Genomic DNA, 24,145 nt, shown 5'->3' with positions numbered 1-24,145 from the left:
ATTGGGGCAATTAATTCCACAAATAGAAAGAATGTGAACAGAATCTGTATTCCTCTCTCCCTTAGGAACTTGGCGTTCAAAACCAGTAACACCAAAATTATGTCTCTATAGGCCCCCTACAATGTTTTAAAATCTTATGCTCAATTAAGGTTTAGAATTTCTCTTTATTTAGTGGATCGAACTGTACTTAAAAAGTGGAAACAATCCCTTCAAAAGTACTATTTCATTAACAATTTATTTTAAATATAAATCACCAAACACTGACATTTTTTGACGTTCCATGCTGCAACAGATTATGGTTTTACTCAGTATCATTCTTTCCAATTGAGAAGAAATCTACTCCTCTGAAGATTTAATTATAGTTTTACAATTTTTTAAAAAAAAACTCTAAAAGATACTTCCAGAGAACTTTAAGACTTTGTCTCCACTGAAATAAAGTACAATGTATATGAAAGCTACAGAAAGATACATCATTTCTTCCTATTACAAGGGTCTCAGAGGGAAAACAGAAGGGACACTAGCCTAGTGTTTGGATTTCAAGAGGGAGAAATATTTCATTTGAAATTAACTGAAATGAACTTTGTCTTCCTCAGAAAATCATCTCCCTTTTATTTTTGTGTAAGACTGAGATAGTAGAGCTGAAAGACTTAATTTCAAAAAGTAGCAAGTCAGAACACAGTTCAAATATATTGTCAATCCATGACAGCACAAGTTTCTTTGCAAGACAGTTGAGGACTGATCATCTTCAGCTTTCAATCACTATGACTCTATTAAAGATGAGGAAGCTGAAATGGTGATTTGACAGTCACATTTTTCTTTTTTGCTCTCCTAAAGCCTCATAAACCTGAGTATATTTAGTGATTAATCCGTTCACATTAATAAAAGTCTGTTAAAACACATTTTAATTCACAAAACAAAACCAAATCCCATTCACTTGCAGTAAAGTGTCACCATTATCATTTTAGTCAGAAAGTCAGGGAATTTTTAAAATAGCATTGAGAATAAGCTGTTTTAACTCCAGCTCCTGTAAATGATGATAGCCTCTTTCAGTTTTCTAACTGAGCACCTGGAGTTCACATAAAGACATAAATGAAACCTAGTCCGAAAAGCCGACTCATCAGACAGACACATCTGACGAACTGCCACATTAAAGTGCAAGCCTGACTCAGGCATGCATTCCTAAAACCCGAATCCCATTTCCCAGCCACCGCACTAACTGGAGCGGCAGGAAATCTTCAAGTTGATATCTTCAGCCTTCAGGTTAGCAGTGAGAATCAGTTCCTCTCTCAGTGTGAGTTTAATCAGCACTGCCCAAGAAACTCCAGGATCCAACTATACACTGCAAGACCTTCCAGCTTAACTACCTTATTACTTCACTCTTGTTCAAGATACTATTTCCTCACTCATTTCATTTCTATAAGGCATACAGGCTAGTTTATGATTCTGTTTCTTAAAATTAAATTGGTTTGGAAAGCATCAATTTGGTAACATCAAGATCCTTAATTGAATCTCTCAAAACAGTTGTATATTAGGGAAAACAAAAAAGAATTATGGAGCATTTCACACATTCAACATCTTGGTCAACCTACAGTAATCTTTACAAATCTCTTTAAGGCAATTTATTGTATTTTATATGGAAAGACACATTAAATATATCTAGTCATAGACATTCAAACTTTGCTGTACTTGTTGCATAATTAAAATTCCTACCCAGAAATCCCAATGCAATCTATATATAAACATTTACTGAGGTTCTTGTCTATTTTCTTATTGTCACATAGTATCTCATAGTATCAGCGACCTAATTTCAAGAAGCTTCAATTTCTGGGTGGATGGACCTGAGATTGTTTGCCTATTTCCTGTTAGGAATACCATTCACCCAGGCAAAACTATAGAGATAGAAGGCAGGTTAGTGGTTGCTAGAGGCTGGGGGAGGGGAAACATTAGGAGGGCCAGCTAATGGGTACGGGGGTTCTTTGTGGGGAGGTGATGAAAATGTTCTGAATTAGACAGTGGTGATGGTTATACAACTGGGTGAATATACTAAAAACTACTGATTGTACACTTTAAAATGGTAAAGTTTATGTTATGTGAATTATATCATAATAAAACTTACTCTAAAAACAAAACAAACAAAAAAAAGAGTACCATTCACCATTTGGCTTCACATAAATCCCTACTAAACCTTATGCAAAATGAGCATATCACAGTGGTTATAAGCAACCAGTCTGTCTGGGTTCTTAACCCCATTTTGCTACCTATCAGCTGTATAATTTTGGGCAAATAACCTCTCTGCAAATAGTGTCTTCATTTACAAAACAGGTATTATTACAGTACATATAACACAGTGCCTAGAACAGCAGTGGCACATAGAACAATCTGAATAAATGAAAGCTACTGTTGTTACTGTCTTTACTGCAGTTGACTGCTGTTACCACTATCATTATTATCATTACTATTATATTATTAACACTATTATAGACTCAATTCACATCCCTCTCACCTGTGAAACTTTATGTATATACCAGCTTTCTTTACATGCTACCCCACACTATTAGCTTATCTCTTTAACTGCATGTCTTTTACTCTACCAGACAAAGTCCCTCCAGGGAGAACGTGTGTTTTATTCATCTTTTTTATTCAATGCTCAAAAAATATTAGCTGAAATGAATGAATGAAAGACTGAATGTGGTTGCTACTTTACGCAGTTGAATTTTGGCATTCAAACTCATCATTTGATAAACACTTATTAAGCACATATGCGATGGTGCAGTGGGGACACAAAGACAATGTAATGCACCCTAATAAAGACAGCTCACAGACCAATAAGGGAGACAAATACTTACCTACTTAATTAGACTGGCCCTACTGCCATATGGTGAGTATAACGCGCTGAGGGAGTAGAGGGAGGAGATCTATTAATTCTGCTCCTGGTTGGATCTGGTGAAGTCATAGGAAAGAGCTTCCACAAGAAGCAGCATTTCAGCTAGGTCATAAAGGAGAGACTTTCTACGGGAAAGGGAATTCTGAGTCTAGGACAAAGGATGAGTGAAATTGTCAGTCTGGTAGGCAGAATAAGGCCCACCCCTAAACATGCCCACATTTGAATTCCTGGATCCTGTGAATATGTTACCTTACATGGTGAACAGACTTTACAGCTATTGTTAATTTAAAGATTTTGTGATGGGAGACTATTATCAGAGTAAGCTCAATGTAATCACAAGCATCCTTATAAAAGGGCAGTAGAAGAATCAGATTCAGAAAGAGGAAATATAAGGATGAAAGCAAATGTCAGAGATCAGAGTAATGCACTCTGAAGATGGAAGAACGGGACATGTGCCCAGGAATTTTTGTGGCCTCTAGAAGGTGGAAAAGGCCAGGGCGCAGATTCTTCCCTGGAACCTCCAGAAGAAATGCAGGCATGCTAACACCTTGATTTTAGTCAAGTGAGTCCAATGCATTTTGGACTTCTGACCACCAGAACTATAAGATTAAAATTTGGGGTTGTTTAAAGCCACTAAGTTTGTAGTAATTTGTTATCGCACCAATAGGAAACTATTACAGCAAGGATGTGAAATGGCAAGTTTCAGGAATAAAGTGTAAATAGACCACAACTTAGGGGCTGTAGGGAAAGAGGTTGAAGATGTCAATGTAGGATTCTGAAGAGCAAGATATGCTAGGTAAATGTTGGGGACTTTTCCCCCATGCCCCCTACAATGTTTTCCACTCATATTCTAACTTCATCATCCAATAATATTTCATGCAGCTTTACTTTCTTTACCTTTCTTTTTATTTTTATTTTTTTTGCGGTACGCGGGCCTCTCACTGTTGTGGCCTCTTCCGTTGCGGAGCACAGGCTCCGGACGCACAGGCTCAGCGGCCATGGCTCATGGGCCCAGCCACTCTGCGGCACGTGGGATCCTCCCGGACCGGGGCACGAACCCGCATCCCCTGCATCGGCAGGCGGACTCTCAACCACTGCGCCACCAGGGAAGCCCTCTTTACCTTTTTTTAAATCATGAAAACAATATGTATACTGAATACGTTTCTTCAGAAGACACAAGATAACTCATCTGAGATTCTGACCTATCGCCTTTCACATACTCCTAAGATTCTCTGCAGTATAGACAAAGAAGAGCCATTGGATGCTTATAGGTGAATAATCTGAACTGTTTTAGAAAGTATAGTTTGAAGGCAGAAGAAACTAGTTAACAGGCAGTGTTACAGGAAGATAAGGAAGAGGGTCAGCCTTAATGCAGTAGGGGTGAATAGTGGGAGAACAGATTTGGGAATAAATAGAGCTTAGTGATATTAAAGGAAGTGATGTTAAAAGGAAGCTTCAAAAGTGGATCTGAGGCATACAGTTTGAGTAACAAGGTCTATTATGATACTATTTACCAATATAAAGAAATACAGAAGACATTTTGGGCAATGAGGCTGCAGAAATACACAAAATTATATTTAGGGCATGTAGATTTCAAATTGCCTGTGGAATCTTCTATTAGAATTGTCTTGTAGTTAATTAAAAATATTTGCCAGAAACTCAGTAGAGTGGTAGAAGATAACAATGTTGTAATTGCAGCTGTAGTTAAAGACATGGATTAGGATAAACAGGAAGAAAGTGTAGACCACATAGAGAAGGTGAAGAAAGCTTATGCTTTCAACTGTGAAGCCTACAAATATTTACCATACATTCATAGGGAATCAAAAGGGAGAAAAAGTGAGAAAGTCAGGTAGTAAAGGGAATGTGAATCAGGAAGGATATGGGTCAATGAAGCAAGCAAGGATGTTTAAGGACACAATCATCAGAGCTTATGTATTGTAAGGATAAAAAGAGGCAAGTGGGCTTCCCTGGTGGCACAGTGGTTGAGAGTCTGCCTGCCAATGCAGGGGATGCGGGTTCGTGCCCCGGTCCGGGAAGATCCCACATGCCGCGGAGTGGCTGGTCCCGTAAGCCATGGCCGCTGAGCCTGCGCGTCGGGAGCCTGTGCTCCGCAACGGGAGAGGCCACAACAGTGAGAGGCCCACGTACCGCAAAAAAAAAAAAAAAAAAAGAGGCAAGTGCTTGAAACTTAAGACACTGCTGATGATACTGACCAGTCTTGTAATTAGACAAATGGGGGTATAATCAGAAAATTTAAGGAGGATAATCAGTTTTATTTGCTTGATTCTGAATGGTAGGATGTGGAGCCCACAGTTGAGAGTAAAGAAGTTGAAGGATAACTGTAGTTGAAAACAGGGAAGACTAGGACCTGTATATAAACTGAAGCAAAGAGAAGCAGAGCCAGAGAAAGGAAGTGAATCTAGAAGGGAAGAGACATTAGTCTGGGGAAGCTGGGACACCTCCTCTTATAGGTGGAAGAGAAAGAAAGTACGTATGTAGGAATACCAAGGTAAGTTTAAAAGAGAAATAGAGGGAAGTTGTACTCATTTGTTTTATTCCACTTACATGGGTCGTAAAGCAGAGGGAGTTGGTTTTAGAATGGGAATGAACTGGATTAAGAGTTTTCCTGTGTTAGGTTAGGCAAGCTACTTCATCTCTACAAGTCTCAGTGTTCTCACCTAAAAAGCATAGACATAAATATGTGTCATATTTATTTCATTTGACTTTATTTCATTTTTTACTTATTTCCTCCCACAACATAGTAAGGTACTAAATACCTACTTCAAAGTTTTACAACCTTTAAGTAAAATAATTGTCTTTATGGTTTTAACAATGACATTTAACTGTAGAAATTTTTAAACACCAGCTCTTTTTCTCTGTCTCTTTTCTCTCCATTCCTGGTTGGTTGTAATAATTATTTATGCTCCAACAATGATCCATTATATTTTATTTAATCCTTAATGTTTTTATATTACTAAGCTCAAGATTATACCATTTTTTCACTCTAATAAAAAAAATTTTAAGTATCCATTTGTGCATGACACAGATAAAGTATTTTACCAAGTGCACCATTTAAATAAAGCAATGCATGTTAAAGTTGTGGAATAGAGTCTCTATGGAGAGGATCAACAGAAGCTCTTACAGACTCTGCAACTAAAAGTTACCAAAAAAGCATGATATTTAAAATTAGTCCCAGGGAAACTTGTTTGCTATGTCATGGAACTATGACAACTATCTTGAGAAAAACCACCCACTCACAAATTTATAAAGATATCTATACATTTATTTTAAATTTTGTGAGTGCCCACTGTGTTTCAAATGCTGTTCTAAGTAGGAAGGATACAAAATCATTAGGAAATGGTCACTGTGGCCAAGGATCACATCGAAGAGAAACACGAAAATCAACAATTATAGCAAGGGATAAGCATTTTAAGAGAAAAATTCTCAGGTATATGGAAAGTGCTCAGGGCTGCTTGGAGAGGTCAAGAAAACATTCTCAGATGAGGCTGATATCTGGGCTGACTTTCGGCCAGGGTGGAAAGGGTTTAAAAGTGATGGGAAGGAGATTACAGGGAGAGGAGAACAGAAAGAGTACATTTTTCAAATTTCCACTAGTGAAAACAAAACTATATATTTGACAATCTACTCAGTACAGGTTGGAGAGTAGAGAAGGGCCTATGTTTAGATCATCAAAAATAAGTTTTAAGTCACTTGGATAATTTTTTTACAAATTGGCCCAGATACTTTTCTAGGGTTTGCTGTTGTTGCTATTGTTGTTTGTTTAACACAATCCTAACCAGAAGATCATTGCTTCCTATAGAGTGTGGCTAGCAAGGGAATATTAAGGTTCCAGATCTTATAACCATTCTTCAATATTGATCACCAAATGTTAATTCATAATCTAAGAGGCCAAATGAGAATAAAGTCTTCATCATATGGTTCTTAACAGATTCTCCTACAAGGTGATAAAGAATAGTCAGTAGTAGGGGCTTCCCTGGTGGCACAGTGCTTAAGAATCCGCCTGCCAATGCAGGGGACACAGGTTCGAGCCCTGGTCCGGGAAGATCCCACATGCCGTGGAGCAACTAAGCCCAGGTGCCACAACTACTGAGCCTGTGCTCTAGAGCCCGCAAGCCACAACTAGTGAACCCACGTGCCACAACTACTGAAACCTGCGCACCTAGAGCTCATGCTCTGCACGCAACAAGATAAGTCACCGCAATGAGAAGCCTACACACCGCAACGAAGAGTAGCCCCCGTTCGCCGCAACTAGAGAAAGCTCGCACACAGCAACGAAGACCCAATGCAGTCAAAAATAAATAAATAAAATAAATTTAAAAAAACAAGAACAGTCTGTAGTCAAATAACTATCCAAAATGCATGTGTTCCTTATTTAAATATTGTCCTGAAAATTACACACCAGAGTACCTTGCTGTAGAGTAACCTGGCATAAAATGCTATGGAATGTCCTACAAACTAACAGACTGGAGTAGCAGCTGCAGTTACTGTGGGATAATTGGCACACCAACTGGGTGGCTCCAGGTTAGGCTCAAAACTTAACAGAAGAATCTTGTAAGGAAAGGACTTGTTCTATTCTCACAAAGTCTGGACCATATCCTTCATTGGGAAGCCAATGGTGTTTAAGGGACTAAGGGTGATAAAGCAGCTTTGTATTATAAAGAGTTGACTAAACTTCTTTGTAATCTACTAAGAAAATGAGGCCAATAATATAAATAAAAAGTGTAAAAGAAGATATAAAATATACAATGACATAGAACACTTAGAAAACTTTAAATTTTACTAAATTTGAAAATTTTACATAATGGGTGGCTTTCTTGGAATGTCAATTTCCAAAATTTACTAAACAAAAGAAAAATATGAATCAAACAAAAATCATTTAAAAACCCTAAATACCATTAAAGTATAAACTCCAAAAATTTTTGACTACAGAAAATAATACAGACGAGTACTTTCAAACTTTCAAGGAACACGGTGTGTTATAAGGAACAGAAAATCATGATTATGGTTGTAAAAACATAGAAAACCTTACAAATTTGACAAAATAAAATTAGAACTAACATAAGTAATTTAATAAACTTTATAAAACTAGAATAACACTGGGAAGGGTAGTTAATGTTACCACTTAGCTTTTATCTAGAAATCCTAGGCAGTGAAATGAACCAGGAAGTAAGAATAATAGCTATAAATATTAGAAAAAGAGAAATGCAGAATTTCCATATTTATAGGTTACAGTTATAAAAACATTTTTAAAAGACCATTCCATGATAAATAGAGAAAAATAATGTCCTCCAAGAGGAAAATATTGACCATTTTGTCAATATTGATTAAAAACAGTCAAATTTTTCCAAGTGGAATTTTTATTCCACTTCTAGAAAGTTAACAGCAATGCAAGTAATTCTTGCCCCCAGAAATGCAAATCATTTGTGTCTAGTGGGATGCAACTGATTATTGCCCTATGCGTAGACCAGTTGTGGTAAATCCATTCCAAAATTCCTTTACTGCATATAAATTTATGGTTCTTTGACACCTCCTCTGAATTGGTTGTAACATCTCTTTCAGTTCCTTCATTAATAAGTCAAATAAATAAATCTTTGACGTGCTCATTTTATACTTTTATGAGTCATGATTTTTGAAAATTATGCTCTATAACTATATTCATTTACTATAATAAATGAATGCTTTGAGATACGAAAATTATTTTTTTTAAGTTTAAAGAAGAAATTACAATAAGCTACTCTCTGTTAGATTTTGTATTCCAGTCGGTGCTTAGTATCATGATACTTTAATCAGAAACCATGTGAACAACAATATAAAGACAACTTCAAGGCAGTTAACTAACAGATTAGTGGAATTACAAAGACACACAGAAAAAGTCTACTTCCATAACATTATCATCAACAAGAACTAAATGTACTTTGAGACACTAGGCCTTTCTCTCAGCTTTGGAAAGGCAGGGGAACTACCCATCTTAGCGGAACAGTGACAAGGATGCAAGCTTCCTAGAAAAAGGCCTCAATATCAAGGTCACTGGAAATTTATGCAATCATCCCTTGCAAAGTCTAGAGTTGCTTAGTATAACCAGCTATAGGTTAGAAAATACCTGGCACTAGCTGGTGCTTGTCTGTAAAGAGAAACCCGAAGAAATACACAATGAAGGTGGCTAAGTGCATACACTCAAGAGTAAAACTGCCTGTGTTTGAAGCCCAACCCAACTTCTTAACAGCTGTGCAGAGTTGGACAAATAAATAATATTTAATATCTCTATACCTCTATCCTCTCACCTGTCGAGTGAGCAGGGGAAAAGTCTCCACATCAGAGGATTACTGTGAAAATCAAGTATGATAACGTATGATTAACATTAAAACACTGGTGCTTAGTTAGGTGCGTATTACCCTTTATTGTTATGAGCCACTGAACATTTATAGGGCTATGCAAATAACTACAGACTTAACTGAATTACCTATATGTAATAATTCTAAACTGAAATTACCAGAACTATTGGAGAAATGGAAATATTCCATATGCTGCCAGAAAATTCTACAAAATTCAATACCACTCATACTTACTTGGTGACAGGAGAAAATCCAGTAAATGGATGAACCTGACTAGCTAAAATGGAAAGTGCGCTGTGCACAGGAATAGAAAGCGTAAATAAAAACACTACACAGTTTCCATCTGCCACTTTTCTAACTCACCTTTCTTGCACCTTTCATATTCACCATGTCCGCCACTGTAATTCAGCTGCAAAAGCTCATACCAAAGAAATTTGGGGGGTTCTAAAGTCAGCAGATTGGATGAGGCAAGTTACAAGCCCAGGGAGGAAAAGCAAATATATTCCATCATCGCTCTTGTGGGCTGCTAACATGATCCTAGCTGAGTAGATTTGCCCTCCTTTTGTGAGCGCTTCCTGCCAATGTATTAAATGGGTAGTTGGATAAACCTTACTCTTATCACATTTCTCTGTGTTTAAAATTCAACATGTCAAAGAAATTTACTGCAACTCTCAAGAAAAATTGGCTTTATGTTCATTAGAACTGCAATATTTGATATTTGTTATATGTGGCAAAAAATACTTAAAAGCTTTCATTTTCCAGTTAAACTCAATATGCCCACAGACATAACTTGTGAAGAGAGTAGGATAGTACGAGAAATGCTAAGGAAGGCAGTGCTCCTCAACCTTGGCTACATCTTGGGATCACTTGGGGAACTTTCAAAGAGGCAAATGACCGGAGTATTGCCAAAACTGCTGCCTCATGATTCTCACGCTGAAAACTGAATGTCTAAGCATTTTTTAGAGTTCCCTAGGGCAGGCTTTCTCAACCCCACTACTATTACCATTTTAGGCCAGACAGTTCTTCGTTATGGGGGGCTGTCAGGTGCACTGTAGGACGTTTAGCAGCATCCATGGCCTCCACCCACTACATGCCAGTAACACCTTCCTCAAGTTGCCATTAGCAAAAATGTCTCCAGACATTACCAAATGATCTGTGGTATGGCTGGTACCTCCATATCATAAGTTTAATCACTAATCAGAATAATTAGCTCTATCGGGCAGATAAAGATCAATTCTGAGACCAACAAACTAGTTATCTTTTATAAAGGTGCTTCGTAGTCACCCCTGGGTACTCAGTGAGAACATGACCACCAAACCTGCCAGGAAAAGAAATGCGTTCTATGTGTCAGGAGGTCAATAGAATCCTTTTATAAAGGAAACAAGACACAAAGTAGGCATAGAGGGAACTTTCCTCAACATAATAAAGGCCATATATGACAAACCCACAGCCAACATCGTCCTCAATGGTGAAAAACTGAAAGCATTTTCACTAAGATCAGGAACAAGACAAGATTGCCCACTCTCACCACTCTTATTCAACATAGTTGTGGAAGTATTAACCACAGCAATCAGAGAAGAAAAGGAAATAAAAGGAATCCAAATCGGAAAAGAAGAAGTAAAGCTGTCACTGTTTGCAGATGACATGACACTATACATAGAGAATCCTAAAGATGCCACCAGAAAACTACTAGAGCTAATCAATGAATGTGGTACAGTAGCAGGATACAAAATTAATGCACAGAAATCTCTGGCATTCCTATACACTAATGATGAAAAATCTGAAAGTGAAATCAAGAAAACACTCCCATTTACCATTGCAACAAAAAGAATAAAATATCTAGGAATAAACCTACCTAAGGAGACAAAAGACTTGTATGCAGAAAATTATAAGACACTGATGAAAGAAATTAAAGATGATACAAATAGATGGAGAGATATACCATGTTCTTGGACTGGAAGAATCAACATTGTGAAAGTGACTCTACTACCCAAAGCAATCTACAGATTCAATGCAATCCCTATCAAACTACCAATGGCATTTTTCACAGAACTAGAACAAAAAATTTCACAATTTGTATGGAAACACAGAAGACCCCGGATAGCCAAAGCAATCTTGAGAAAGAAGAACGGAGCTGGAGGAATCAGGCTCCCTGACTTCAGACTATACTACAAAGCTACAGTAATTAAGACAGTATGGTACTGGCACAAAAACAGAAATATAGATCAATGGAACAGGATAGAAAGCCCAGAGATAAACCCACGCACATATGGTCACCTTATCTTTGATAAAGGAGGCAGGAATGTACAGTGGAGAAAGGACAGCCTCTTCAGTAAGTGGTGCTGGGAAAACTGGACAGGTACATGGAGAAGTATGAGATTAGATCACTCCCTAACACCATACACAAAAATAAGCTCAAAATGGATTAAAGACCTAAATGTAAGGCCAGAAGCTATCAAACTCTTAGAGGAAAACATAGGCAGAACACTCTATGACATAAATCATAGCAAGATCCTTTTTGACCCACCTCCTAGAGAAATGGAAATAAAAACAAAAATAAACACATGGGACCTAATGAAACTTCAAAGCTTTTATACAGCAAAGGAAACCATAAACAAGACGAAACGACAGCCCTCAGAATAGGAGAAAATATTTGCAAATGAAGCAACTGACAAAGGATTAATCTCCAAAATTTACAAGCAGCTCATGTAGCTCAATAACAAAAAAACAAACAACCCAATCCAAAACTGGGCAGAAGACCTAAATAGACATTTCTCCAAAGAAGATACACAGACTGCCAACAAACACATGAAAGAATGCTCAACATCATTAATCATTAGAGAAATGCAAATCAAAACTACAATGAGATATCATCTCACACAGGTCAGAATGGCCATCATCAAAAAATCTAGAAACAATAAATGCTGGAGGGGGTGTGGAGAAAAGGGAACACTCTTGCACTGTTGGTGGTAATGTGAATTGGTACAGCCACTATGGAGAACAGTATGGAGGTTCCTTAAAAAACTACAAATAGAACTACCATATGACCCAGCAATCCCACTACTGGGCATATACCCTGAGAAAACCATAATTCAAAGAGTCATGTACCAAAATGTTCATTGCAGCTCTATTTACAATAGCCCGGAGATGGAAACAACCTAAGTGTCCATCATCGGATGAATGGATAAAGAAGATGTGGCACATATATACAATGGAATATTACTCAGCCATAAAAAAGAAATGAAATTGAGCTATTTGTAATGAGGTGGATGGACCTAGAGTCTGTCATACAGAGTGAAGTAAGTCAGAAAGAGAAAGACAAATACCGTATGCTAACACATATATATGGAATTTAAGAAAAAAATGTCATGAAGAACCTAGGGGTAAGACAGGAATAAAGACACAGACCTACTAGAGAACGGACTTGAGGATATGGGGAGGGGGAAGGGTAAGCTGTGACAAAGCGAGAGAGAGGCATGGACATATATACACTAACAAACGTAAGGTAGATAGCTAGTGGGAAGCAGCTGCATAGCACAGGGAGATCAGCTCAGTGCTTTGTGACTGCCTGGAGGGGTGGGATAGGGAGGGTGGGAGGGAGGGAGATGCAGGAGGGAAGAGATATGGGAACATATGTATATGTATAACTGATTCACTTTGTTATAAAGCAGAAACTAACACACCATCGTAAAGCAATTATACTCCAATAAAGATGTAAAAAAAAATTAAAAGACAGTGAGAGCATTTGTGTACGAGAGAATAATTGATGACCCTCAAAGATGTCCAAGGACTAATCCCTGTAATGGCTGAATATGGTACCTTACATGGGAAAAGTGACTTTATAGACGTGATTCATCTAAGCATCTAAGGACGTGGGGAGATCATCCTGGATTCCAAGGTGGGCCCAATGTAATCACAAGGGTCCTTATAAGAGGGTGACAAGAGCATTAAAGTTAGGGAGAAGGCCATGTGATAACAGAAGCAGAGATTGGAGTTATGAAGCCATGAGCCAAGTTATGTCAGCAGCCACCAGGAGCTAGAAGACTAAGGGAACAGATTCTGCCCTGGAGCCCCTGAAAACTCAGCCCTGCTGACATCCTGATTTACAGCCCCATAAAACTCATTTCATGCTTCTAACCTGCAGAACTGAAAGAGAACAAATCTGTGTTGTTTTGAGCAACAAAGTTTGCGATAAGTCGTTACAGCAGTAACAGGAAGCTACTACAACAATGAAGCCAGAAACTTAAAAGAAATATTCTAGTTTATCACCATATTCTAGTTTACCTATCAATATTTGTAGATATTTGTGATAATTATTTACACATTCATATCTGATTTTGCATACTCTGCTTTCAGTATTTGTTAATGACAACCAATGACCTTTCTTCAACACTTACTTAATGCCAGGTATGTATCTAAGTACTTCACATAAATCAATTTGTTAATCCTTACAATTTTTCAATTAGGTAGGTAAGTTATTGTTGTCTATATAAGTTACCATTCCCAAAGCTATACAGCTACAAAATGTTTACAGGTCTTCCACTGACAATACTTTAGTCCATAATAAATAAAACAAACTTCTGAGACCTCTGATGCAAATATACCCACAAACAAAAACACGTACAATCCATATCCAATGATTCACCTGCAGGCAGTGTTATTATTTCTTTGGGCAGTGTGTGTTTACAGAGTCCATGCATAGACTGAGATTCTTTCCATGTGATGTTTCTGCGGTTTTCAACTAGGTATTTTCTACAGTCACTCAACTCAAAGGTATTCACTATCTGAGGGTCCTGCTTCTTTACCGCAGAAGCTGCACTATCTCCTCAAAGAGGATAAAAATCGCTCTATGCCTGTCTGATCTGGTTGCTACGTAACTTCCCAGCACTTAGCATATAGCTTTCCTTGCTTGGGATTCTTCTAAGAATTGAATTCTAAGATTGACTCCTCTTCTTCCAACCACATCAAGAAACATAAATTCTTGCCACCTCCACAAGTTCGCAAGATCAGAGGTAAATCAGCATTTGGTATCTACTACTTTCCAGAATCTACTTCGCAGTTCTGCATGTCATCTTGCTCTCTGGTGTTGTAACGGGTATATAAACTCCTTGCCCCACATATGCCATGCACTATCCTACATACTGGAGTACTGGAGACATAACAAGAAACAAGACAGTTCAAGACCCTTCGTTCCTGCCAGGCAAAACACAAGCAGACAAGTAAGTAACACACTTTGTTTAACGATAAATTTTGTGAGGGAAATAAAATAGGAGTACAGGAAAAAGAGTGATGTGGTACAGAAGTTACTGTTTTAATTTCTCCAAGGTCTTGCTTATAACTTGGAACTTAAATCGTGAGAGGGAGGCAGTACATGCAGATATGGAGGGAAAACATCACAGGAAGAGGAAGAGCATATGCAAAGGCCATGAGACCAGAACAAGCTCAGCATAACTGTACAAAAGAAAGAAGGTCAATATGGTTGGAAGAGACTGGACAGAGGGGAGAGTGGGACTAGGTAGAGCATGAAGAAGAGGCTGGGGCCAATTCATGTAGGGACTTGTATTTTACGTTATTTGTAGTAAAAGATAATAATAATTCAGAGTTTAAATAAGGGGACTGCTGTGGGTCATCCCAAAAGATGTTTAAGTCCTAAACGTAGGTACCTGCACATGTGACCTTATTGGAAACTGTTTTTTTGTAGATGTAACCAAGTTAAGATGAGGCCATGCTGCGTTATGGTAGACCCTAAATTCAATTACTGGTATCCTTAGAAGGACAGACACATACTCGCAGGGAGGAAACCATATGACCATAGAGGCAGAGACTGGAGTGATGCCAAGAAAAGCCAGGGTTTGCCAATAACTACAAAAAGCTAAGAAGAGGCAAGGAAGAATCATCCGCTAGAGACTTCAGAGAGAGCATGGCCCTGCCAACACCTTGGTTTTGAACTTCTAGCCTCCAGAACTGTGAGAAAATAAATTTCTGTTATTTTAAGCCACTCAGTTTGTGGTAATTTGTTGCTGCAGCACTGGGGAACTAATACAGGTACTAGTAAGATAATATAATTTAAAATTTTGCCTTGACTGCCATGTAAAAGAAGGACTATACTGGCTCAGGAATAGCAAAAAAAAGATAATAATTAGGTTGGAAGCTAATGAAGTAGTTCAGACAAGAAATGATATTGGCTTAGAGTTTTAACAAAGGTAATGGTGGAAAATCATCACACTACAAATAATAAATGCTGGAGAGGGTGTGAACAAAAGGGAACCCTCCTACACTGTTGGCGGGAATGTAAATTGGTACAACCACTATGGAGAACAGTATGGAGGTTCCTTTCTCCTAGGTATGTATCCGGAAAAGACGAAAACTCTAATTCGAAGAGGTACATGCACCCCAAAGTTCATAGCAGCACTATTTACAATAGCCAACACATGGAAGCAACCCAAGTGGCCATCAACAGATGAATGGATAAAGAAGATGTGGTGTGTGTGTGTATGTGTGTGTGTATACACACACACACACACATACACACACACAATGGACTATTACTCAGCGATAAAAAAGAATGAAATAATGCCATTTGCAGCAACATGGATGGACCTAGAGGTTATTATACTAAGTGAAGTGAGTCAGACAGAAATCTGTGTGAAATCTAAAAGAAAATGATAGAAATGAACATATATACAAAACAGAAATAGACCCACAGACATAGAAAACAAACTTATGGTTACCAAAGGGGAAAGGGACAAATTAGGAGTTTGGAATTAGCAGATACATACTACTATATATAAAATAGATAAACAACAAGGACCTGATGTATAGCACAGGGAACTATATTTGATATCTTGTAACAACCTATAATGGGAAAGAATTTGGGAAAAAATATATATATAGAAAACTGAATCTTGTTGCTATACACATGAAAGTAACAGAACACTGTATATCAACTATTCTTCAAGAGAAAATCATCAGACTTAGTGTACAATTTAAAGATAATAGTAACAGGAGTTACCAATATATTAGGTGTGGTCAGTGAGTAAAAATGAAATCAAAGATCACTCCCAGGTTTAGCCAGAGAATAGAGGTGTACTGTGCTACCATTAATTGAGATGGGGAAGGCTAGGGGAATAACAACTTTGGGAAGTTGTTAGGAGGATGTGATCCTTTTTGGATACTTGAAGTTTGAGATGCCTTTAAAATATCCAAGTCCATTTGATATATTAGCACGGTAGGCCTGTAATGATCCCTGCCTCTTGGTTGTGGGATGAACCAAGTGACTTGTTAATAAGGCCAAAGTGATAGGATGTCACTTCTGACATTAAGTTACAAAAGACTGATTTCCATCCTGCTGGCACTCTCTTACTACTTATTCACTTTTATGAAGCCAACTGCCATATTGTGAGCTGCCCCATAAAAAAGCCCATATGGCAAGAAAGTGAGGGTGGCCTCTGGCCAACAACCAGAGAAAAACTTGGTCCAACAACTTTTAAGGAACTGAATCCTGCCAACAACCACTGAGTGAACTTGGAAGCAGATCCTGCACCAGTCGAACCTCACGATGACTGCTGCCCCAGCCAACATCTTGACTGCAGCCTTGTGAGAAACCCTGAGCCAGAAGACCCAGCTAAGCCATGCCCAGATTCCTAACCCACAGAAACCATGAGATTGTGTTTCATTTTAAGACACTAAGTTTCTGGTAAAATTTTTTATGTAGCAATAGATAACTAATACAGATGGGGAGAAGGTGGAAGGAGTCTGAGCTGCAGACATATATTCAGGAGTCATCAACATACAGATTTTATTTAAAACCTAGATGTCATCACTTATGGAAGGAAGATAGAGAAGAGGGCTCATGATTGAGGCCTTGAACTATGACTTAGTGAGGCCAAAGAGAAATCAGCAAAGTAAATTAGGAATTAACGAGGTAGGAGGAAAACCAGGAGAAACCAATCAGAAAGGTAGTATGATTACTTCAGGAATGCTCAACAACTTGGGTGAAGGCAGGAAGCAGGCGGATAGCTGGATTTCACTGGGTTTGGGGTTGTTTTCAAGTGAGTATAGTAGAAAAAATAGAGAGGCAAGAGTTTTAAGAGTTGAACAGGCTGTAATAGTGTTGGATCATGAAACTGCACCAATAACTTGCTCGTGTATATGATGTCCATGCCAGAACCATATTTTTTCTAATAGTTTAGACTTGCCAATATAATGTCATGCTAATTGAAAGCTAACTTGGTTCAAGTACTCCCATAGAACAGTTTCATGATAATGATTAAGAAGTAGACACACATAATTTGACAGACTGAAAAGATCCACTTCCCTTTAGCTGCTTGTGTTTTAACTCCCTGGGTAATATATCCAATGTTTGCACTTAAAAAAAATGCTTTCAGGCATGATGGAGTCTAAATACTCTCACATTTCCTGCCTGGAAGCTAGTCTACTGTTCTCTCTCTGTTAACTTCGATGCAAACTATGGACTTGACATTGCAATTTAACAGGATTTACCGCTTGTTCTTGGAAAAATAGGTGCAATTTTAAACTCCAGAAGATATTACTGCAATCATGCCAGCAGAAAACCTAATTCTGAGAAACCTATGGGCTTCAAGGAAAATACATCAAAAAATAGTTGCTCATCAACACCATGCAGAGAACCGTGTCATCAACTATTTAGTAGACAAAAAATGTACCTAGAATATTGTAGGGGACAACATGATGAAAAACCACACTGATATTATCATCCCCAATAGCAGGATCTAACCTTCCCTGTTGAGGGAATTTCTCAATAGACGACACCATCCTTCTGTTTTCCATCTACCAATAATGAAATGCTTTGAGCCAGAGGGGTAGAAAGCCCTCTTGATCCATATTTGTCAGTACCACTGAAACCATTGTTTTTTCACCTAGTATTTATCATTTATCTTCTATAACAGTTCTTTCTAAAAGCTCAACTATGTTTCATTAGCAATATTCAACCCTTTAGAATGCTTAATGATATTATCCATTCAGCTACATTAATTTGATTATTTAAAAATGGTATACATATATATACCTATTGCTTTTAAAATCGTATTTTTCTAATAGAAAAGCCTTTGAAAACATCATGTCTGAAAAGAAATGTTTAAAGGTGCCCTTGGAAGGCATTTCCCAAGATCATTCTATCAACATAGGCCCTGCCTTTGCTCCTAAAACTTCCTCCATTAAAAGATGACAGGTTTGGGAGGACCCCAGATCTTCTGTACTATGATATACATGCTTTGTTCCATCCCATTCTTGTTTTTCAGGCCACTTCACTTAAAAATTTAATTCATGGTGATTGACACTCCCACTGAAATTTGTCTGCAATTAATATATGCTAGCAGCTACTATCATGCATTCCTTCTCTTTGCTCACTTGGACTTTCTCCCCTAAAGACATTACTTGTTAGAAATACGCTGGGTTGACTATTTTCCTGCCAAAAGCTGCAGATTCTAATTAAATAACTCAGAGAAAAGCAGTCATAACAAAAAGCTAAATTACAAGGCCTTGGGAATGCAACTGTTTCCAGGTGGGGAAGGACAGCGGGGATGATATAAACTTCCGTTGGCCTCTAAGAGGAGACAGAGTGGCATAATGAAAAGCTTGTTACCCTTTGTGTCCTAATCCTGGCTTTGAATCCCAGCTATGTTACTTCAGGGAAAAATAGTTCATATCCTGCAACTGATTTTCTTTATAAGACTAGGAAACATAATAACAGCCTTGCCTACCTCAAAACACCTGTAATGTAAAATATTACCCTTATTTCTTCTGTGCCTATCATGTATTCCATGTGTAGCATACTAACACTGGAAACTGACTGAAAAATACTGTTTTGTATAAGCAGCATTTCTCTGAATACTTCAATTGGTCCCACTTATAGCAACCCATTTTTCAACAGACATGAGTTGGTATCCTCATACTGCATGAGGTCAAACAATTTATAATTAGATGACTTCCAAAAATAAGCAGATACACAGGACTGCTTTAACATACCAATTTAATGGATCATTCAAAAGTCTTTAGCCTTCAAAGATCAACAGCACTGCTTCCTACATAAACTTTGGTAGTTGGAGGTTTTTAAAAAGTAGGGCCGCATGTCTAAAGCACTATTCAAGGAAGCACCATATTTCTTAGAGCTAGAAAGCAGTGCCTGAATTTCCTTGTGTATATTCATACATATAAGCAAGAGCGCAGTTAAAACCCATTGTAAATGTTGAAAGGAAAAGATCATCCTTCCGTTGTACTCAGTAACAATGCTTTGTCTGGAGAGACAGCGTGTTATTCCAAAAGTCCAATCAAAACTCTATTATTTCAATTATACTAATTGACTCACCACCAGAGGCTGATGAAGGTTGAGCTTGAGGACCCTTAAATTACACAGGCCTCTTTTAAAGCCCTGTACTTAATTCTGTAGTTGTAATTTTGCATCCTGTCTTCTTATAGAGTAGGGCCAAAACTGTATAAGCTTCAAGGCCCATCAAAACTAGATTCTCCCTGGCTCACCATACACACTTAAACTACTCACTCTCATACTTCTTGTCAAGTTGACTAAACATTTTCACTTCTCTAAAGACCTCAAAACATTGAAAATATAACGAAATAACAAGCTCTTATTCACCATTTGGTGGAGACAGTCCTTCTACATGGATTACCAGATGGTAATTTACAGCACAGACTTTTGGAAAGTAGTATTGATGTATGGAATAATAGGAAGAGCAGTAACTTGGCAGTTAAGAGACCTAGATGTAAGTCTAGAGTGTGCCACACCACCTGCTAACGTTAAGATCTTTGCAAAGTCATTTAACCCCTCTAGGCTTTAGTATTCTTATCTTTGTGATAAAAGAATTCGATGAGAGTAACACTACAATTTCCTCTTGGAAAATTTAAAATTATATATTCTAGCAATATTCTTCAAAGTCATATCATTTTAGACTGAATCTCACATTGCCACAAACAAATGCAACAGCAATAGAGCACTCTCTTCCTAATGCTTACCTATACTCAGGACCCTGGGAAGTGTCCCCTAGAATGATAACTTTGGTCAGCTTGCTTCATCAACTTGAAACACAAGAAGACATACTCACCGTAACACAACATGCTTCATCAAGTGGTCAAACAGTCTATATGTACTACTTTAATTATGGGGCTAGAGAGCAAAATTTCACATGTAAATTACTGTCAATGTTTCCTTACTTGTTCTCATCACAGTGATATTCAGTATATCCAAGTATAATTAAATAATATTTACTTCTTGGATAACTATCTCTAATGTGGCTCATCCATTTCTCCTCTTCCATGTTTATGTGTCATTCCTCCATTGAGAGTTGGAGTCCATGCCTCCACTCCTCTCAAATCTGGGCTGCCTTTTGGACTCAAACAATAAGTAGAATACATCAGAAATGACATTCTATATTCCATGTCATGCAGTACTAAATAACTAGAATATTTCTTACACTAAACCAAACCCCTTTATTCTTTTTTCTAAATCTACCTATATCATACAAATACAGGCTGTAATTCAACTTAGATCCTTACACCGTTGATTCTTTTCATGTCAGGTATAAAGGAATGGGTCTCTGTGGTATTTCACTTCACACTCAGCGACCTCATTTGACACTGCAGCTTTGTTTTTGTTTTTTTTTTACTAGCTATGGCACTCTTCTGATTCTTTCTTTGTTTTTTTAATATTTCTTAGGGCTATCCTCTCAGCTTCAGGTATCCAATCAACAAATGAATAAACGATCTTTACACCGAAAGAAATAGCTATCATAGTTAGACTGCCATATATAACAGAGAACTAATTCAATAGGTTACAAAAACATTATCTTACAAGCAATGTTATGCTGATTAGGAATTTCAAAGAACTGATGATTTGACAAACAGCTACAGTCATTCGATGCCTAATCACAGCAAAAAATTGATATTAATACTCCAGATCAAGGAAATAAACAAAACAAAGACCACTTGTTTTTCACATAATTTCTAACAAACACAATTTTACTCTATGCACTAATGTTCAATTAGAACAAAGGACGCTTCCTTCACATAGCTCTTGGAACTCTTCATAAGGTTTATGACTGGTAAGTGCCAACAGGAGCACACAGTACCAATTCTTAGTGTCATAACTGTGCTTGGAAAGAGAACCAGTTCTAAAATAACTACTATCCAAGTAGCAGATGTGTTTGTAGATCAACATATTGACTTTTCTATAACACAAAATAAAGATCAAAGTGCACAAAATCAATGTAGTCAAGATGATGGAAATCAGAATTTTGTAGAACTAGACCTATAGTTAGAACTCCAACTAAACTGAGTTACATTTTCATAAACATAAAATTCGAGATGATAAATAAAAACCTCCATCACATGTTTAATATTCATGGACTGTTTAGGACACTTGAGAAATTAGAGCCTACTACATCTTTTAAAATACAAAAAATAAAAATGAAGCAAGGGATTTATTCAATAACATGATCCTCTATGTAATAGATATATTCTAGGTATGCATATTTGCATAATAGTAACATCTGAGCAATTATCTTTGGTTAATTCAAGGTTAGTTATGTGGAGTCTAAATCCTCAGACTTCCAGAAAAGCAAGAGTCTGCTTATATTCCATGATTATTTTTTAACTTTTTTGCATTCTATTGTAGATAACTTCTGAGTTGTAAAGAATTTTATAGGTCATTGCATAAAATCCGTGCTTAGCTTGTGAATATGTGTACACATGCACTCACACACAGACCATATACTCAGGCAAAATTCATATATATATATATATATCAGTCCTGAGTTCCTTTCATTATACCCTTCTCCTCATCATCAGATAATTCAATTGAGAAGACACTGAAAAGTTCATAAACTTATTCAATTATTCATGTAATTTTCCGTATCAGCCATCTCAGGTGTCACTTCAGAACAGCGGCAAGTTGGACCATGGATGATGGTGGGTGGGTTTTTTTTTTTTTTATGATAGAGAAAAGGCCCTACCACTGATTAGACAGCCAAAGTCAATGACATTTTGCACTGAAGTCAAGAATGGGCCATTTAAACCTATTTAACCTAAGATAAATTGATTGGAATGGAAGTCTTAGTGATTGTAAGACTAATTTTTAATTGATTTGCTTTCTAGTTTTCTAGAAGTTACCAGTATTTGGGTTGTACATACATTGAAGTCCAGATTCTTAGACTTGGTCTCTCTCCAAACTCCTTTTCTTTCTAAGTCCTTGTTCAAAGGATTGAGTCTCTAGAGTCTCTAGATTGAGTCTCTAGAAACTGTAGCTTTCTGAACCTTCTGTTTGTGAAAAAGTAGAATGCATTTTTCCCTTGCCCCATCATAGGGTCAGTTTGGGAAAGAATCAGAAATGGTTATAGAACATTAAGATTTCTCATTAAGAACATGAATCTCCAGACATATATTTTTCTACTGGGTACAAATATAGTACATTACAGTGATGAGAGCTTCCCTTCCAAAGAAACACGCAGAAACCTTCTCAAGTAGGAGTTTTACCTACATACCAACTTGTGATTTTATTAACAGTTTTAAACACATTTATTTCAATTTTCCTCAAGCATGTCAAAGAGGAAGACTGGAAAAAAGAGAAATCAATGAACTTACCCTTATGTTTTTCAATTATATTCTATGGAATCCTGAATCTCCAAAAAACTCTAGCTATTATTCCGTGGTATTTTTCAATATGAAGAAGAGCTTATGTAAAATTACCAATACTTTACCATTTTAAGTCAGTGTAAGAATATTAACTTTCAAATATTCAAATTACATTCTCATCTTCATCTTTGGAATGTACATATTATCCAAACAGCAAAGAAAAATACCAGAAAGTGGTACCAATTAAGTACTATAACCATTCCATTAGCTGATTTTTTCCATTTTCTTTTTTCACTTATATTTTCTTATATAACTTGAATCACTGCAACAAGTCAGTTAAAACTGTATTCATAAAGGTCACAAAATCATAAATATTTGATCAATCTTACATAATTTATATATTTACAATTGTAAAAACATTGGAAAGCTATGGCTTAGAGCTGGGGTCAGCAAATGACAGCCCACATGCCAAATCTGGCCCACTGCCATTTTTGTAAAGCCCACAAGCTAAAATGGTTTTTGCATTTTTAAATAATTGGGGGAAAAGGAAGAATGTTTTGTGACAAGTGGAAATTATATGAAATTCAAATTTCAGTGTCCATAAATTAAGTTGTACTAGAATACAGCCATGCTAAAGATCACTCTCTATTTGTGAATCAAAACACCATTTTGGTCCTTTGACACTATATTTGTTTTTTAGATGAACAATTTTCAGAGAAAATGCAAATCATGAAAATAGCATGTCCAACAGCTACACGACTTAGATACATAGTTAGGGGGGTTTTCCCCACATATTCAGATATCTGAAAGTTCAAGTACCTTTTAGATATGGCAAAATCTTTAATAAAAAGCTTTATTTATACAATATTAAGTAAGTAAATTATCGAGTATATTTAGGTGCTCCTGAAGTACCTGTATTTGATAACTGAGGAGCATGTGGCCATCTTAAGAGCTCTATGGTAGTAATTTAAGGAGTAAGAAGGTAACATTTCTGATTTTCAGTTTGACTTCTGATAAAATTACTTAGGACATGGTACTGAAAAGTCATTATTTGAACAGATAATATAATTGCGAAGTGTACAGTTTTGTGCCTCAACAGGTTAGATCTTTACAAGAGTACACTTCTCTATTCACGTCAAGCCACAAATCAGAAAACAAAATTGTTATTGATTACAACACTTAATCTTTAATCTATAGAAGAGCTCAGAGGACATAGTATCCTCTCAAAACAACACAAAACAACTTCCCTGACCCTCACCATGTACTTCCCTTCCCCCCAGAATGAGAT

The 24,145-nt window shown here is 37.1% G+C and overlaps 1 protein-coding gene across 4 annotated transcripts in view; it reads right to left on the bottom strand.

Annotated features, from left to right (window-relative positions):
* The window catches only part of IL1RAPL1 (interleukin 1 receptor accessory protein like 1), a 1,345,156-nt gene that overhangs the window by 1,128,711 nt on the left and 192,300 nt on the right, over nt 1-24,145 (bottom strand). The window contains exon 1 of one of the 4 annotated variants that reach the window (XM_079910447.1): nt 2,847-2,987. The exons of the other annotated variants lie outside the window; for them this stretch is intronic. The gene's annotated coding sequence lies outside the window, so the exon portion shown is untranslated. Of the gene's footprint in view, nt 1-2,846; nt 2,988-24,145 lie in introns of those variants that run through there. 4 annotated transcript variants of the gene reach the window in all.

This window comes from Stenella coeruleoalba (assembly GCF_951394435.1).
Source record: "Stenella coeruleoalba genome assembly, chromosome: X".
Classification (NCBI taxonomy): Eukaryota; Metazoa; Chordata; class Mammalia; order Artiodactyla; family Delphinidae; genus Stenella; species Stenella coeruleoalba.
The sequence above is the reverse complement of the archived record's forward strand: the minus strand, read 5'-3'. Positions and strand labels throughout refer to the sequence as shown.